We start from the raw sequence: 18,106 nt of genomic DNA, 5'->3' as shown, positions 1-18,106 counted from the left end.
AAAAAAATTCAAATAACTTGTATTAATTCAGGTTCTTACTCCAAAGAGTATTTTATATTGTTTCATATGACAGCTCCAGATATAAATTGTTTAGGTGAATGTACAGAAAATATTCTAGCTTCAGAAATACTCTGAAAATTTTCAGACTTGTCCTAGCCAGTCTCCAAGATGGACCTCACCTCCCAATATTCCTGCCTTTGTCTAGCCCCTTTGTCTGCCAATGGTTCTCACCTCCCAATATTCCTGCCTTTGTCTAGCCCCTTCCTACAACCTAAAGGAATGACCTGTGCAAAGAGTCGAATACTGAGGAATTGAGAACATGTGACTTCTGAGGATAAAAGATATTGCAGTTTCCACTTTGCTCTTTCTTGGCTCACTCGTTTGGCAGAAATCAGCCACCAAGTTATGAGAACACTCACACAGTCCAAGGGAAAGGTCCACATGGCAAAGAACTCAGGCTTCCTGCCAACACCCTGCACTAACTTGCCAGCCTTGTGAATGAGCCATCTTGGAAGCAGATTTTCTAACACACAGTCAAGTCTTGAGAAGCCCTCATCAACTTCTTGATTGCAACCTCATGAGAGCTCCTGAGCCAGAACCACCCAGCTAAGTTCTTCCCAAACTTCTGGACTACAGAAACTATGTAAGACACTGGGTTGTTTTGTTTTGTCTTGTTTTAGAGACAACAGTCTCCCTATGTTTCCCAAACTGGAATGCAGTGGCTATTCACAGGCTTGATCATTGCTCACCACAACCTCAAACCCCTTGGCTCAAGGTGTCCACCAGCTGGCTGGGAGTACACGTGCCTGCTACTGCACCAGCTGAGATATTATTGTTTTAAGCCACTAGGTTTTGGAATAATAGTTAGCTAATACAGAGCTTTAAAAAGCATATATCTGCCCTATGTATTAGTTTCCTAGGACTTCTGTAACAAATTACCATAAATTTGGTGGCTTAAAACAATAGAAATTTATTCTCTCACAGTTCTAGAGGTGAGAAGTCTAACTAAAATCGAGGTATTGATTGGCAGGGCCTTAATCTCTTCACAGGCTCTAGAGAAGAGTGCTCCTTTGCTTACAGCTTCTGGTGGCTCTAGGTGCTCCTTGGCTAGTGGCTATAACGTCACTGTCTGCTTTCATTTTTACATGGCCTTATCAACTGTATATGAATATATATATATTTCCAAGTCATCTAAAAGTGTTGTGAAGGCAAAACAATAACAATAGTACTAATAAAGATCTGGTTAAGAGTCCTCTAGTGATTTTAATTCCTCTAAGCTGCACTATATCTTCTTTTGAAAGGGAAATCAGAAGTCCTGTCTCTGCTGGTTGTATGGTCTTGGTGACTCACTCCTAACACCCCTCTGAAGGAGTGAGTCCTTTCCCCTCCTCTCTTTCCACATGTAGACACATCCACTAGAATACCACGCCCTGGTCTCTCTTTGTCCTCATACTCAGTCTCCCTAGGGGAGGAGTGATTTACCTGGCCAGCGAGCTTAAGAAAAAGGAATGGACATGGTTGGCCGGAGACGTGACTCTTGTGAGGCCAGCAAGGCCCTGGGGGCACAAAATCTAAGGGGACCTTCACTGTCAGGATTATGCAGCAGACGCGTTCACAAACCTAAGAATAAGGACCTCCTTGAGTTTCGCACCTTGTGTGCCTCCCTCATCTCCCCCTGGCCTGGCTCCAGCCTTGCACGCAGCCTTCATTTCACTGAATGGGCCCGTTTTCTGCTCAGTGATGGGGAGACCTTATCTGCCAAGGAAGGGCTGGAGTGTCTGGTGAACTTATATGTGTAGATGAATTAGTCCGTCAAATTTGGAGGTGAAATGTGGACACATATCAAGACTTATCTTCCAATTTAGCTTTTTCCCACCAATCAAATGTGAAGGTTCAACAAGTGTTTTATGAAGGATAAAAGATAAGTGAAGAAAAGCCAGGATATGAATGCTTTGTGAACTAGAAAAGAAACTGCATCATCCAGAACTCTCTTTTCTCTTGCTGTCTGAGAGGAAGGATCTGAAGAGCTGGTCAGAAGAGTGATTCTGTTATTCAAATCCTTTGAATTGTTCATCTCCAAATTGGGTGGTGGAGCAATCCATAAGACTTCACAGCATTTTTTTTTTTTTTTTTTTGAGACGGAGCCTCAAGCTGTCCCCCTGGGTAGAGTGCCATGGCATCACACTCACAGCAACTTCCAACTCCTGGGCTCAAGCGAGTCTCCTGCCTCAACCTCCCAAGTAGCTGGGACTACAGGCACCTGCCACAACGCCTGGCCATTTTTTGGTTGCAGCCATCATTGTTGTTTGGCGGGCCCGGGCTGGGGATTTGAACCCGCCACCTTAGGTGTATGTGGCTGGCGCCTTAGCTGCTTGAGCCACAGGCGCCGAGCCAAGACTTCACAGCATTTATCTTTCTGTTGCCTTTTCATATAAGGACATAGGACAAGAGATGTAAATTTCTAGTCATCTGACTCTGATATCTATCTTGCAGCTGTTTACAAAGTCAGAAAGGAAAAAATGGTTCAATTTAATGATCTTCACACACATATACATATACACAAGTCACAGTTTTATTATTGATTAAAAAAATAGGACTAGATAACACTAGGAACATTCACAGTGCTGCTATGGAGGAGGAAGGAGACAGATGGCATTCTGTATTTTTTTTTTTTTTAATTTCAGATGAATATGAGGGTACAAACAATTCGGTTACACGGTTTATATTTGGTGAAGTCCCTGTTGTAGTCATGCCTCTCACCCAGGAGGTGTGCCATGTACCTTCACATTGGGCCTATTACCTGAGAACACAATCCCCTCTCTCTCCACCTCTTGCCAGACCTTTTGTCTATTTTAAAATACAGTTTATAGCCACATGCACTGAAGGTGGTGGGTTTGAGCCCAACCCAGGCCTGCTAAACAACAATGACAACTGCACCCCCCCCAAAAATAAAATACAGTTTACAGTTCATGTGATTTCCTTGAATCTATAAGGCCCTTCCTAACTCCATTGGAGGGATTATTATCAGACTCATCCCAGTACTCTCTATGAAGCCCTTTGTGCAGAATAATTCAAGACCACACTAGTCTTTCTCTACGTTGATCCTCCATAATACTTGTTGAACCTCACAATTCTTTTAGAGTCAATCCTCTAATTGTTTGGACTGTGCATTGCTTATCTCTACAATTAGATCAATTAGACTGTAAAATTCCTGGTGGCGGGACCACATCTTTCACTGGTGTTGGCTTTCCTCTCTTCAAACATCATTTTTTGCTGGGGCGTGTGACATGAATATTATTACGCATTTATTCATTGACCAATTAATAGAAACACTTCTTGATCTGCTTTTCCTCCTTGAAGATTTTTGTCTTGGCAATCATTCCTTACTTCTAAGCATACTATAGAGATTTTCTACATGGATGTTTTTTCCCCCAAGAAAGTTGTAGAATACTTAAAACACCTAGCTCTGTCATGTAATCTTTTTCAAGCTAATCCTATTTTAGAAACATGCTGATATTTTTGCTATTGTGATTTTTCTCCATTTGTGAGAAAAGTTATATTATTTTAGACAGGCCCAAAAGGGCTTGCTTTGACAATGGTACATGAATTCTGCCTGAAAGGCCACCCCCAAGATTGTGGTGGTGAGACCACATGATACATAGAGAACTACAACATCATTTGTCTGACTATTTAAGTTATATGTCAAGTTATCCAACTTTCAGAAAGAAATGATGTCCTTCTACTGTCATCAATTTTCTCTTCCCCTTTTTCTGTTCTGAATTTCACTTTTCTATTTTCTCCTTCTATCATGGCCTTCACTTGTGCTCCTTCTCAATGACCCAAAAAATATTTTTTAAAGCAATTGTATTCAAAATATCCAAATATATTTTCCATCAAAAAATATAAAGTATGGCTGGGCGTGGTGGCTCACACCTGTAGTCCTAGCACTCTGAGAGGCTGAGGCTGGTGGATTGCCTGAGCTCACGAATTTGAGACCAGTGTGAGCCAGAGTAAGACCTCTTCTCGAAAAATAGCCGGGCATTATGGCGGCTATTATTATTGCACCAAAAGTTAATCTCTGAAAGTCAGAGAGTCCTTTCTTTCATGTATGGTTCACAGATTAAATAACTCAGTTATTTGTCGTGATGTAGTATAACAGTGAGACACCTCAGCTTTGTCACTTGTGTAACCTTGGACAAGTTTTTTGTTTGTTTAGTTTGGGTTCCCTCCCCCCTCAGAATTGTCCATGTCATTTTGTCATTATTTTATCCTCATAGAGACAAAGTAAAAATGATTAACACAGATATTTTTCAGCAAGATAATGACTATACTCCACAAAATGAAGCAGAATTGCAACCTGCTTTACCTTGGGCACGTGTCTCAACCTTTCTGTGCCTCAGTTTCCTGAATTGTAAGAGGGGGCCCATAAGAATGATAACTACCTTGAAGGAATATAAATAAAAATCCACCTTGCTAAATAAAGTGCTAAGACCAAGCGGATGGACCATAGCAAGCAGTGGACATGCCTATGTCTTGCTCTTTTTCTTTTTCTTTTTCTTTTTTTTTTTTTTTTGAGACAGAGCCTCAAGCTGTCCCCCTGGGTAGAGTGCTGTGGCATCATAGCTCACAGCAACCTCCAACTCCTGGGCTTAAGTGAGTCTCCTGCCTCAGCCTCCCAAGTAGCTGGGACCACAGGCGCCCACCACAACGCCTGGCTATTTTTTGGTTGCAGCCATCATTGTTGCTTAGCGGGCCTGGGCTGGATTCGAACTCGTCACCTTAGGTGTATGTGGCTGGCGCCTTAGCCACTTGAGCCACAGGTGCTGAGCCCATCTTGCTCTTTTTCTATGTGCACTCCCCAAAGCATTGTCTAGAACTTAATCCATCCTGGAAATAGCACAATAGTTGGTAATAATTACATCCAGTTTTTGAATACCTTCTATGTGCCAAGCCCAATATTTATGTTGTCTCATTTAATCCTCAAAACAACCCTGAGAGGTAGGCATTATTCTCAAAGCTCAGAGAACAAAGTAAATTGAGAAAAGTTAAGTAATCTACTCAAAGGCCCAGACGGTAAGTGACAGAGCGGAGCTTTAAATGGGTGTTCTCTGAGTCCTACACTTATGCTCTTTTCACTTAGTCTTGCTGGACAAACCATGACTCTTAATCCCAGATTCCTAGTTCTGAGATCATAGAGTACAACGGTAAGTACAATCCTCTTTGTAAGGATGAAAATTGTAATTTAATACTTCCTTTGACAAATTTTTTTTGTTTTTTGAGACAGTTCGTCACTCTGTTGCCTAGGCTGGGGTGTTATGGCCTCAGCCTACCTCACAGCAACCTCAAACTCCTGGATTTGAGCCATCTTCCTGCCTCAGCCTCCCCAGTAGCTGGGACTACAAGTGCCTGCTACAATACCCAGCTAATTTTCCTATTTTTTGTAGAGGCAGGGTCTTACTCTACCTAATTGCCCAAAATCATTGCTTGAGCTCAATAGAGTGCTATGATTACAAGCATGAACCACCACACCCTACTATCTTTAATAAATTTTTATAAAATAATTTTTTAAGTTCAGTTCTATCTATACTCGTTGTTTTGGCACTTTTCACCATATAGACCTTGATTCTCCTTTGAATGCATTTGAAGTGAAAATTGGCTTTATTCAGATTTGTTCTGGCTTCAACTAGTATTCCCATAATCTTTTGCTAGAAAACAAATTATAGGATGCTTAGCGATGTTTCCTTGTTTTGAATTGCCTGAGTTATTTTTTTCTTAGAAAAATATCACAGTACATACCAGCTTTGAATATGGTTATTTGGATCATCTGCCATTTTTGATAACATTTAAATTGAGGCTTGTGTATTTAGGGATATAGTGGTGATGCCATAGCATTTTCTTCTGAAGGTTTCAGTTCTTTAAGAGTTCCACCAGGAACAACTTACATGTAGTCCAACATCTTATTATGCATCTCCTAGCAAGTTACAGGATCAAAAATTAAACTCCTCAAGTTCACTTCTTTTCTACAGGACTGGAGGAGCAGGGATTTGTTTATGTTTGAGTTCAGATGGGGGCAGGGGAAGATTTCAAGCAACCTCATACAGCATAAGTCTAAGCAGTTGGCAACTGCTAACCAAAATGGTGGTGGAAAGAGGAGACTTGTATCAGACACAATCTCAAATAGCTACTCCCCTGACCTTCCTACATAGAATCTTGACTTTGGGGCTTATAGGCACACCAATAGGAAAGAAAAAGCTTCCCTTGCTGTTAGGTATGTGACTAAATTCTGATCAATGAGATGTTAACAAAATTGTCCCTCGGGATTTCCTGGAAGACTCCTTAAAGGGAGACAGGGCAGCCATCTTTATCTCTGTTTCCTTCATTTAAGCTGGAAATAAAACATGACGACTGAAGCTCAGGCAGTGACTCTGGGCCATTAGGTGGAGGCCATGTACTGAAGCTAGCAGAGCAACAGGCAACTGTGTCCTTGATGATGGCAAAACTGTCACACCAACTCTGGACTGCTCACTTCCAGACTTCATTTATGTGAGAGAGAAATGAATTTATATCTGGCTTAAGGCGCTATTATTGGCTGTTTTCTGTCTTTCTCAACTTTGCCTAATTCCAAGAGACAGAAGGATCCATTAAGATAGTCACATATTGTACTCTCTTGGGCAAAGTAAAGAGAAAGATGTGACCTCATCACCATGATCAGGTTATTTTTCTACGCCTCACCCCATCGTCTATCAATCTGGCCTGTAGAAGCCAGACATCTAGACAGTTTCCTCAAGAAGAGAGAACTTGTCTATTAACCCTACTTTATAAATATAGCAGCAATTTCTCAGATATTATGTTTATGTTTTCTCAGGATAGACTTAACTGTGCTGGGTTGTATTGTCTGAGCTTAGTTTAAATGACTTCTCTGTAATTTATACAATTAATTAATTGTTAATTAATAAATTACCTGTTAATAGATCCTTTAATTAATCCTTTAGGACCTTTCCTTAGAGTATCAGGAAAGGCAAACTAGCCAAATATGACTTTTAACCTCAAACTTCACCCTGGATCATACATTCTATTGAAAAGTACCCCACAGTTATTTCTCTAGAAAGCCTCATTTTTTTCTTCAAATGTTATATATCATTTTTACAACCTAATCTCTAACATGTTTCAATCTGTTGTTATTTACAACGTTGAATACTATGTTGTAAGGTTAAATTTATTTCCTTTAGCCAGGTGTAGTGGCTCATGCCTATAATCCTAGCGCTCTGGGAGGCTGAGTCAGGAGGATTGCTTAAACTCAGGAGTTTTCCACCAGCCTGAGCAAAAGTGAGATGCTGTCTTTATTAAAAAGAGAAAAACTAGCCAGATGTTGTGGCAGGTGCCTGTAGTCCCAGTTACTCAAGAGACTAAGGCAGGTGGATCCCTTGAACCCAGGAGTTTGAGGTTATTGTGAGCTATGACACCAGAACACTACACCCAGAGTGACAGAGTGAGACTCTGTCTCCAAAATAAATAAATAAATAAATAAAATCCATTTCTTTTAAAGTTCAATTTTACCCTTGAAAAGAGATTTTACATTTTCAACAATAAATATTAGGGATGTAGATAAGAGTAGAGGCTGGGAGGAGAAAAGTAAAAGAAAACAAAAGAAAAAGTTGGACCAACCCTAGAAGAAAACTTATCTTTACGTTTTCTTACCCATTAAACATTTTGGCTAAGTAAATTCTTCTAAGGAGCACCAGAAAATTTTAACCAGCAGAAACAAAAGCCTGGCAAACCAAAAGGCAGATTTCCTTATGATCTAATAAGATAATTTTGTCTTCATAATTAGCAAATTGCTGTTGCTAAAATAGCATATGAAAGAGTATGCTCAAATATTCTCCCAATAGCAGCAATGTGCCTGATTCAGACTGGGAGCAGTGACAGCACAGGATAAGTTTGGAGAAATGCACACAATTGCCAAATCCTATCCTCAGGCACCAGAATGTGTGTGAATCTCCTACCCACTACCAACTCGTGTCTCTAAGATATGTTGACACATTTGTTCCTCATGTTTCTTTAGTCTGCAGTGTGGTGTAATATAAAAATCACTGGGTTCAAGGTCAGAGCATTAAGAGTTCCAGTCCAGGCCTTGTTTATGTCACTGGACCTAGCCTGGTGTCAGTTTCCTCGTCTGTAAACTGGTGTTAATAATATGTACCTATACTGCCTGCTTCACAAGTCTGCTGTAAAGATCAAGTAATATGAATGCATTAGGCTTTGTAAATTAGAAAAACTAAGCAACCTGGCCAGGTGTGGTGGCTCATGCCTGTAATCCCAGCACTCTGGGATTACACCAAGGTAGGTGTATTGCTTGATGAGTTTGAGGCCAGCTTGAGCAAAAGCGAGACCCCGTCTCTACTAAAAATAGAAAAATTGAGGCAAGAGGATTGCTTGAGCCTGAGTTGGAGGTTGCTGTGAGCTATGAGCCATAGCACTCTACCCAGGGCGATAGCTTGAGACTCTGTCTCGAAAAAAAAAGAAAAAATCTAAGCATCCTATTACTGTAGGTTTTCCCACCTATGCCTTTAGCTCTACTTGGGACATTCCTTTTCCTCAAAATCTTTTTTGAAAATTAGGAGCCATTCAGCAGATCTCTTAGTGACTTCTCTCAAGAGCAAATCACTTAACTTTCAGAGCCTCTTTAACTGTAAATGAGAAGTCAGATTAGAATGATAGGCCAAAATTTTATTTAGAAGCAGAACTTTTGTTTATAAATTTCTTCAGCTGATCATCATATAAAATGGACAAAAGCAGGTTTGCTCTTGGCTGAAATGCTTGAGTCTGGAATGAGAGCACTCAGAGTCTTGCTTAATTAGACTCCTTACCCCCTTTCAGGCCACCACTATGGTCCTCAGAACAAACCTCAGACCCTTCCACTGTCACCTTCTACAGTGTTGGTGATGTGATTGATTCCAGTCCTTATGTTTCTATCATTATTCAAGCAAAAACTCTCTACTACAAAGAGGTAAAGAAAAGCTGTAGTATGTTTTAGATGGACAGATATCTTGTCCTCCCTGGTGAATTTAAATACCAGGTAGTTCATCATACCATTATTTCAGACATTCTAAACTCTTGCCAGCCAACCAACAAATCTGTTGAAAAGTAGCCAAGTCAGTCTAACCATATATGTGCCAAATTTCTTAAGATGGAAGATGTCTTTAAAAAGCCATGTAAAATACTTCTCTGTTAAAAAACAAAACAAAACAAAACAAAAAGGGAGTAACAACAAAACTACAGGCAGTAGCTCACGCCTATAATCTTAGCACTCTGGCAGGCTGAGGCAGGTGGATTTCTTGAGCTCAGGAGTTCAAGACCAGTCTGAGCAAGAGCAAGATGCCATCTGTATTAAAAAATAAAACTAGCTGGGTGTGGTGGTGCACACATATAGTCCCAGCTACTTGGGAGGCTGAGGCAAGAGGATTGTTGCAGAGCCCAGGAATTTGAGGTTGCTATGAGCTATGACAACATGGCACTATATCCAGGGACAAAAGAGTGAGACTGTCTCAAAAAACAAAACAAAACAGGGCGGTGCCTGTAGGTCAGTTGACAGGGTACTGGCTATATATACCGAGGGTTCAAACCTGGCCTGGGCCTGCTAAAACAACATTGACGACTGCAATAAAAAAAAAAAAATAGGTGGGCCTTGTGGTGGGCGCCGATAGTCCCAGCTTCTTGGGAGGCTGAGGCAAGAGAATCGTTTAAGCCCAAGAGTTTGAGGTTGCTGTGAGCTGTGATACTATGGCACTCTACCCAGGGTGACAGCTTGAGACTCTATCTCAAAAAACAAACAAACAAACAAAAAAACCCTCAAAAATAAAATACAAAAATTTAATTTAAAAATGATTAACAACAAGAAGAACAAAGGAATCTGCCTAAAATAGCTTATCAGTCCTCATGGAATAAAGAACTATGCAAGTTAATATTGAATGGGCAATTCTCTGAGTTGTTCTCCACTAAATACACAGCAAAACTGCAGGCTTTTTGAACCACTTAGGCAAGAATGACTCAGATAAAGAAGCCACTTACAACAAAGCAAGCAATGCAATGCTGTTTCTCAATGGCCCCAAGGAGATGGCTTAGGGAAGTTGGCCTCAGGATACACAGATCATTTAACTCTAGAGTGTCAGAGCTGGAAATGATGTTAGAGAATAACCAGTCTGTTTTACAAATGACAAAGTCCAGAAAGACTGTGAGCCACCTAAGGTTGGGAATTCATTCAAGTTTCATTAAATAAATATTACTCTGTGCCAGATGGTAGGGATAAAAAGGAAAGTAAAACATAATCCCTATCCAAGTGCTGGAAGAAGATAGACAAACAAGTCAATAATTTCAGTTAGACTGTTGCAGAACCAGGACTGACTCTCTGTGTCCAAGTTTACAAGCCAGGGTCTGTCCTCTCACCAACTCACACTGCCTTTCAAATTAAAAAGCATGATTTCAGGTATGGTGGCCCATGCTGGGAATCCCAGTAACTCAGGAAGCTGAGTCAGGAGGATTACTTGAGCCCAAGAGCTCAGGACTGCAGCAGTGAAGGACTATAAGTAATATGGTCATTCAACATGAAGCTCTAGAAACACACATATTTAACAGTTATCGAGGTGATTCTGATGCAGGTGAGGTCTCAAACTATACTATGAGAAACTCTACACTATGTCACTATGTCTTTCTTTTTTTTGAGACAGAGTCTCACTTTGTCACTCTTGGTAGAGTGCTGTGGCATCATAGCTTGCAACAACTTCAAAGGCTTGGGCTCAAGCAATCCCTTTGCCTCAGCCTCCCAAGTAGCTGGGACTACAGGCACCCACCACAATATCCCACTACCAAATCTTTTACTTCAAGCTCTTATGTATACTTTTTGTATTTTCTAATTTTTTTGTGGAATAAGGAAAAGTACCCAAATCCAACTCTTTGGGAATAAAGTTGATAATTGTTAGTGACTGTGTTCAGATTTTCTTATGGCTGGTAGTTTCAGACCAAAAACACTACATATCAAATTATTAAGTTCTTAAAATTTTTCTTTCTTTCTTTCTTTCTTTTTTTTTTTTTTGAGACAAATTCTCGCTTTGTCACCCTTGGTAGAGTGCCGTCATAGCTCACAGCAACTTCAAACTCTTGGGCTCAAGTGATCCTGTTGCCTCAGCCTTCCAAGTAGCTGGGACTATAGGCACCTGCCACAATGCCCCGCTATTTTTTTTTTTTTTTTTGAGATGGGGTCTCACTCTTACTTAGGCTGGTCTCAAACTCCTGAGCTCAGGCGATCCACCTGCCTCAGCCTCCCAAAGTGCTAGGATTACAGGAGTGAACCACTGTGCCCAGACTAAGTTCTAGAAATTTTCATTAGTGTTGCTTACTGAATGTTGAGTGAAGAGAAATAGTTACTAAGAACCTGTTAGTAGAGTGAATTAAGTAATATATTTATGACTTCAATCCAACCAGCATTGAGTGCTCTCCATATGTATATTTTATGCTAGGAAAAAATTACAGGAAAAAAAAAGAAAAAATGTAGGCCAGGCACAGTGGCTCTGATGCCATGGCAATCTACTGAGGGTGACAAAGTGAGACTCTGTCTCAAAAAAAAAAAAAAAAAAAAAATAGTAGAAGTGTACTAGCTAAAGAAAAAAGATAATTTTAACAGAAAACAACCAAAGGATAATGTGAAAGCAACTTATAAAAAAAAATATGATGACATAATCTAGATTCTAGACAGTGGTTAATATCTGGTTTAACAGCCCGACAGCATATTCATCAAACTAACTCTAGTGGATGAGAGAAAAATAAACAATCAGCTCTTTGTGTGTTGCATTGACACACGATAGGCATAAACATAGACAAAAACTCACAGGCCGTTCTGAAACAGCATCATTCGCTGTGTGCTAGTTGTGGCCCAGGGCAACCAAGAACAGCCTGGCTTTTTTTAACAGAAAAGTATCTATCAGTCACCAACAATTGTTGTGCCTCTAGCTGATCACAAGGCTCAAAAACTGAAAACAGAGACCCCCCCACCCCCCCCCAGCAGCTGGTAGACATGCTTATGCTCCTGGATCGGTAGCTGGCTCCTAGGAAGAGATCAGTATACGTTCCTTGTTGAATGGCCATTCATTCTGAAAGAGCTGCTGGTGACGCACATATCCATCCTACTCTTCTTCCACCCTTTCCTCCTCCTTTTCTCACTTCTGTGGGTCTCTCACACATGAAACACACAAAGAGAATAATCACCTTAACAAAACAGTAGTATATGTATACCATGGAATACTATTCAGACATAAGAAAAGATGTAGACTTTACATATTTTGTGTTTACCTGGATGGAGTTGAAACACATTCTTTTTAGTAAAGTATCACAATGGAAAAACAAGTATCCAATATACTCAATACTAATATGAAACTGATATATAAATAATTACTCGCCCACAGGAAAGAAAAACCCAAGTATAGTCTAGCAGGGGCCAGGGTGGAGGGGGAGCTCCACTGGTGGATTCTGACCTAATGTGTTTAGTGTGACCCCTGGGTGAAGGGCTCAACTACAACTTGAACTTTACCTTAGAGATGAAAACAATGTAACCTAAACATTTGTACCCTCATATCAATCTGAAATTAAAAAAGGAGAATAATCATCCCTGGTACCATCTCTGAAGAAAATAAGAAATATGTATATAGCTGGATGTCAAACACTTGAAAACACTAAGGTCTTCAAACATTGCAAAACATAACCTAAAATATGCATTTAGCTAGAGGTCCATCTTAAAAAAAAAAAAGAAAAAGAAAGAATAAAAAGCAATTTACATTTAAACCAGAAGAGACTTTGTGCTGTTTTTAGACATAATACTTCAAGCTTTGTCTGTATGAAGCTTAGAGAGATTTGCTAACAGCATATTTAAATTCAGGTAGTTGGTTAGCTCACAAGTCAAGTCTTGTAGGTGTAGACCATTATTATTGTAAGTGTTTAGTTAATAATTATCATAATAAGGCCAGGCACAGTGGCTCAAGCCTGTAATCCTATCACTTTGGAAGGCTGAGGCAGGTGGATCTCCTGAGCTCAGGAGTTTCAGACCAGCCTGAGCCAGAGTGAGACCCCGACTCTAAAAATAGCCGGGCATTGTGGCCGGCACCTGTAGTCCCAGCTACTTGGGAAGCTGAGGCAAGGGGATCATTTGAGCCCAAGAGTTTGAGGTTGCTGTGAGCTGTGATGCCACGCCACACTACCAAGGGCAATGGAGTGAGACTATGTCTCAAAAAAAAATTATCATAATAAACATAATTGTAGGACAGTACATTACCAAAGTGCTTTATAATATTCTTGGCTCTTATTCTGGTGATATTAAATCAGTTTAAGCCAAAATCAGTACTTTTTAAATTTACTAATGAGAATGAAGTTTGACTGTTTTGTGGAACCTGTGGAGGAAAAAACAGATGAACTAAAAGTTTAGATATTTGCTAGAAACTTCAGTTAAAATACTCAGCTGGATAATTTAAGATTGTAACAAAGTTGTACACATTTAAAAAATTAGATTATTAAATGTTATTTTGAATTTTGCTTACAATTATAGAATATAACAGACATTGATAGTCTGTCTCAGTGTGTTTATAACTTTTCTGGTGAGATGAATCAAAAGGAGTATTTGTTAAAAATATAGTTGCTTAGCTTCCAAGCCTTGGAGTTCTCATTCACTCAGGTCTAGGACCTGAGACCAAGAAAATTATATTTTAAAACCACTATCACAATAATTTATTTCCAGGGAAATTTGGGAAATAGTAGTCTTTGTGAACTAGTATCCAACTTCCAGACCCCATAGACACTAGGAGCATAAAATTTTACTTATATAATCAATTTGTAACCACTGGGCTCAAGACTTTTGACATCTCTTTAGATCTTCATAACATTCCATAAGATGGAGAATGTTACCAATTAAATGCCAAAAGATTGAATAACTACACCAAGATCTCAAAGCCAGGTCTCCTTGGCTCCCAAGGTTATGCTGAATCAATACAACATTTGTATTTTTTCCTGTATATTGTCAAATCTCGCACCTCAGAAAAGAGAGAAGGGACAAAAGAAAACAGAATTCCATTAAGTGCACTCCAACTTTTCAAGAGTTATTGAATATACACAGTAAGTTAAAATGTTACATCCACCTTAAAATTGTCCATCTGAAATATAAAATTGTTAAAAAAGAATCATGTGTAAATCCCAGGGGAAGAACAAAGAGTAGATTGAAGATCATAGTTAATTCTGTATTAGTGTTGGGGTAGATGTTATTTTGCTGGGAAAAACCCCTTTTGATTAAGGAAATAGAGGAAAGAGTAAATAGGCCATGATATTCTAAAGTTGGCGATTCAAACTGTAAGGAGATCATCCTATTCCGGTGTGCAACTCCTCATCTTGACCAAAGGAGACTAAGACAAAAGCAATGCCTGGTATGTACGTCTAAGCCCTGTTCTGGCTTGATGCTGAGAAGGGGAATTCTTCAAAGAGTTGATAAGCAAGCCTAGTTATAAGAATCAGGTTGTCTTTTACACATGTAAGAAATAATTCACCTGAGTCAAGCTAACATTTTCAGAGAATACAAGCTGAGCTGAGCTAGTTCTTTGGGCAGAACACAAGCTCTAATGTTACCTTGAAAGACCTAGCAAACAAAACCTGCAGCCCTTTGATGCAGAAATGGGACAGATGATCCTTGAGAAGGGGGAAATATGTCAGCAAGTTGCTATGGAAATGAATGCCCCCACCCTTTTAGTTTGTGACATTGGTCTAACCTAGACAATGGTGATTATTTTTTAATTTTTATTACAGGATGTAGCTGTTTCCTAGGGTTTCAAAAAATTCTACTTCTGGGCGGCGCCTGTGGCTCAGATACCGAGGGTGGTGGGTTCAAACCCAGCCCCAGCCAAACTACAACGAGAAAATAGCCAGGCGTTGTGGCGGGCGCCTGTAGTCCCAGCTGCTCGGAAGGCTGAGGCAAGAGAATCGCCTAAGCCCAGGAGCTGGAGGTTGCTGTAAGCTGTGATGCCACTGCACTCTACTGAGGGTGACAAAGTGAGACTCTGTCTCTTAAAAAAAAAAAAAAAAATATATATATATATATCTCAACACGTCATATTTCTGCTTTACAACCTTGAGGTGGTAGAAGCAGACTAGGATGTATATAGGGTAAGGTAGAGAGGGGTTTAAAATTTCGAGCAGACCATAGTTTGGTAATGAGGGGAGCTTCTAGAAAGGTACCAGACTCATCTTAAGGTGTGAGCCTGTATAAGGAGAAGGTCATTATAAAAGAGTGTGATAGGCTGAAAGGACCTGGCTATAAAGCAATATCAAAACCTATAGAATTCCATTTTTTCGTATGTAGATGAGATACACCAGAAATTAACCTAAGAACTTTGCATTAGAGCAGCTAAATGATATTCCAGGGGAAATGTTTAAACATTTGGAGAAAAATGGTTTTCAATTACTTTTTTTTTGAGACAGAGCCTCACTTTGTTGCTTTCGGTAGAGTGCTATGGTGTTAGTAACATCAAACTCTTGAGTTCAAGCAATCCTCTTGTCTCAGCCTCCCCGAGTAGCTAGGACTACAGGTGCCCTCCACAACGCCCAGCTATTCTTTTTCAGAGACAGAGTCTTGCTCTTGCTCTGGCTGATCTCGAACTCCTGAGCCCAGGCAATCCACCCGCCTCAGCTTCCCAAAGTGCTAGGATTATAGGTGTGAACCACCACATTCTGCTCGACCCTTCAACCACTTTTGAAGCACAATTTGCACATGAGGAAGCATCCTAGTAATTATATATCAATCTAGGTTCTAAAGCACTAAAACGTACCAGTGCTTTGTTAACCCTTACAGAGCTTGGCAATCTCTGTTCTGTGGACTCTCTGGCCACTAACTTGATTCTTTTCAGCCCCAAGATAATATTCTGGTCTCTACCCAATAGCCCAAAGAACATGTTTCCTTTGGTGAACTGATTTGACTATGAGTACATTGGAAGAAAGGCTGGCAGTCAAGAGAAATAGAAAGATATGGGCAGTGATTAAACAGTTACTTCGTATTCCAAAGGACAGTGGTGAGAGGAAACCATACTTGAAGTCCACAATGGATGCCAGGTATGAGTAGAACAGCTCACCTGCTCACCCCAGCCTCTCTCTCCTGTCCTTTTTTGCTTTCTCTTCCATGCTTCACTACCTGTTTTTCATTTCTCTGAAGATGTCCATCTTTCTGTCTCCTCTCTTTTTCTCTCAAATATTTCTTTCCTCCTTTATCAGTTGGTCTTTCCCATGACCTCTTTGTCTCTTTCTTAGGCTTTTTTTAATCTTGTCTCCTCTTTACCTACCTCCACTCTCATCCCCATTCTGGAAACCAATCATCACGTGAAATTCAAAGATAGCACTTTAGATGGTCATGTTTGTAGGAGATAATTTTATGTTCATAGTTCTTACTTTTAGAAGCATATAATTAGAAGTTTGTATATATCTTTCATAAAAGAAAAATTTCCACAACCAAACAAGTTAAATTACTTCAACTTCTGACAGGATTTTTACTGTTTTTGGTAGGCCAGTAGGCCTTAATAGACAAACTATTCCCTAACAAAGACCTCACATTGGACACTCCATGAATTTAAGGTTTTTTAAACATAATTTTAAAATAAATGCTTTATAACTCCTGTATGGACAGACTTTCTTCTAAGTCCTGCTATTTGGTGATATTTTGTTATATAAATATATTGGTTGCTTTAACATAAATGCAATCATCTAGACATATCAAATTGTTTTAATGAGTTTGCCTATATTGAATTTATTTTATTTATACTTAAGGTTTTGAGGAGCCTGAATGTGGAAAATAAGAATCTTGAAGAAAAGGCCCAGTTCTTTGAAGCAAAAATCTTTGTTAGAAAAAGTAGTGTGAGCCTTCTAGACATTTGCTGTCTTGACACCTTCCATGTCTAAAATCAGGGGCTAACCCAATTATACTTTGAGATACTCTCTATCTAAGAGCTATAAGTCTATGAACCAAAATCTGAAGTGAAAGAGTTTGTGTCTAAGAAACATTTTTTTTTCCAGCTGGATTCTGTTGGTTCTTCACATCATGCCACATTCTAGCTGCATGCCAAGTGGAAAATAGAGTTGGAAATGTCTGGGGGCCAAATATAACTCTGTTCTGGAAAATTACTTCCTTTATCAACCACAGGTATTTAGATACACCTTAGAATGTGGTATTGGTATCCATGGAATGCCGGTCATGGTCCTTTGAGCCCAAGAATCACCTCTCAGGAAAAAACTGCAAATTAATTACAAAGACATCTGGATGGCACGGATGATGTGCACACCCTTAACTTAGCCCACAAGTAGTTGGATGTGTAGTGTGAAAGAGGAGAGTGGAAATATCCTATATGGCCAAGCTTTTAGATATCCCCAATGGCTGTCTCAGGTCTATCCCACTAACATATCCAAATCAAACCCCACCCCCCAAATATGTTCTATACCCAGTCTTTCATATCTCAGTAAATAGCATGACCATACTCCCCAGGAATTCAAGTCAGAATCTAGGCCTCATTCTGGTTTCCACTTCACTTTGTTCTCAAAATACAATTCATCAACAAATCTGTAAGGTTATTCCTCCAGAATAAATCCTGAATTTCACCATCAACAGTATTATCACCTGACTCCTTCACCTGGACTTCTGCAAAAGACTCCTGTCTTCCCTTTTGCCCCTCCATGCTCCACCCTCTATTTAGCAGTTAGTCATCTTTTAAAAACATAAATTAGCACATATCTCTTCTTTGCTTAAACCACCCCAGTCCATGTCTCCCACTGTAATTAGAATCATAACCAGCAGTTTGGCTACACCCTCTAAGTCCCTATATAATCTGGCTTCCGCGTACTTCTACAATAAGGTGACTAGATTTTAACATTGATAAAGCAGGACACCATTGACCAGGGCTGGGGGTTCTTAATTAAAAATTTGGTCTATATGGAGCAACAAAAATTTTCATAGAACACAAAAATAGTATTGTAATATATATTTTTTAATTTCAACATAAGTATAATTTACAAATATAATACATTAAAAAATTATGCATAG

The 18,106-nt window shown here is 39.6% G+C and overlaps 1 non-coding gene across 1 annotated transcript; it reads right to left on the bottom strand.

Annotated features, from left to right (window-relative positions):
- Positions 1-4,238: 4,238 nt before the first annotated feature.
- On the bottom strand, positions 4,239-4,364 carry LOC111724611. Its single transcript, XR_002772883.1, has one exon. It is a non-coding gene; the product is annotated as a small nucleolar RNA SNORA69 (small nucleolar RNA).
- Between the last annotated feature and the right edge of the window lie 13,742 nt (positions 4,365-18,106).

This window comes from Otolemur garnettii, unplaced genomic scaffold (assembly GCF_000181295.1).
Source record: "Otolemur garnettii isolate 467f Iridium unplaced genomic scaffold, OtoGar3 scaffold00001, whole genome shotgun sequence".
Lineage (NCBI taxonomy): Eukaryota > Metazoa > Chordata > Mammalia > Primates > Galagidae > Otolemur > Otolemur garnettii.
This window is presented reverse-complemented; position numbering and strand designations above follow the sequence as displayed.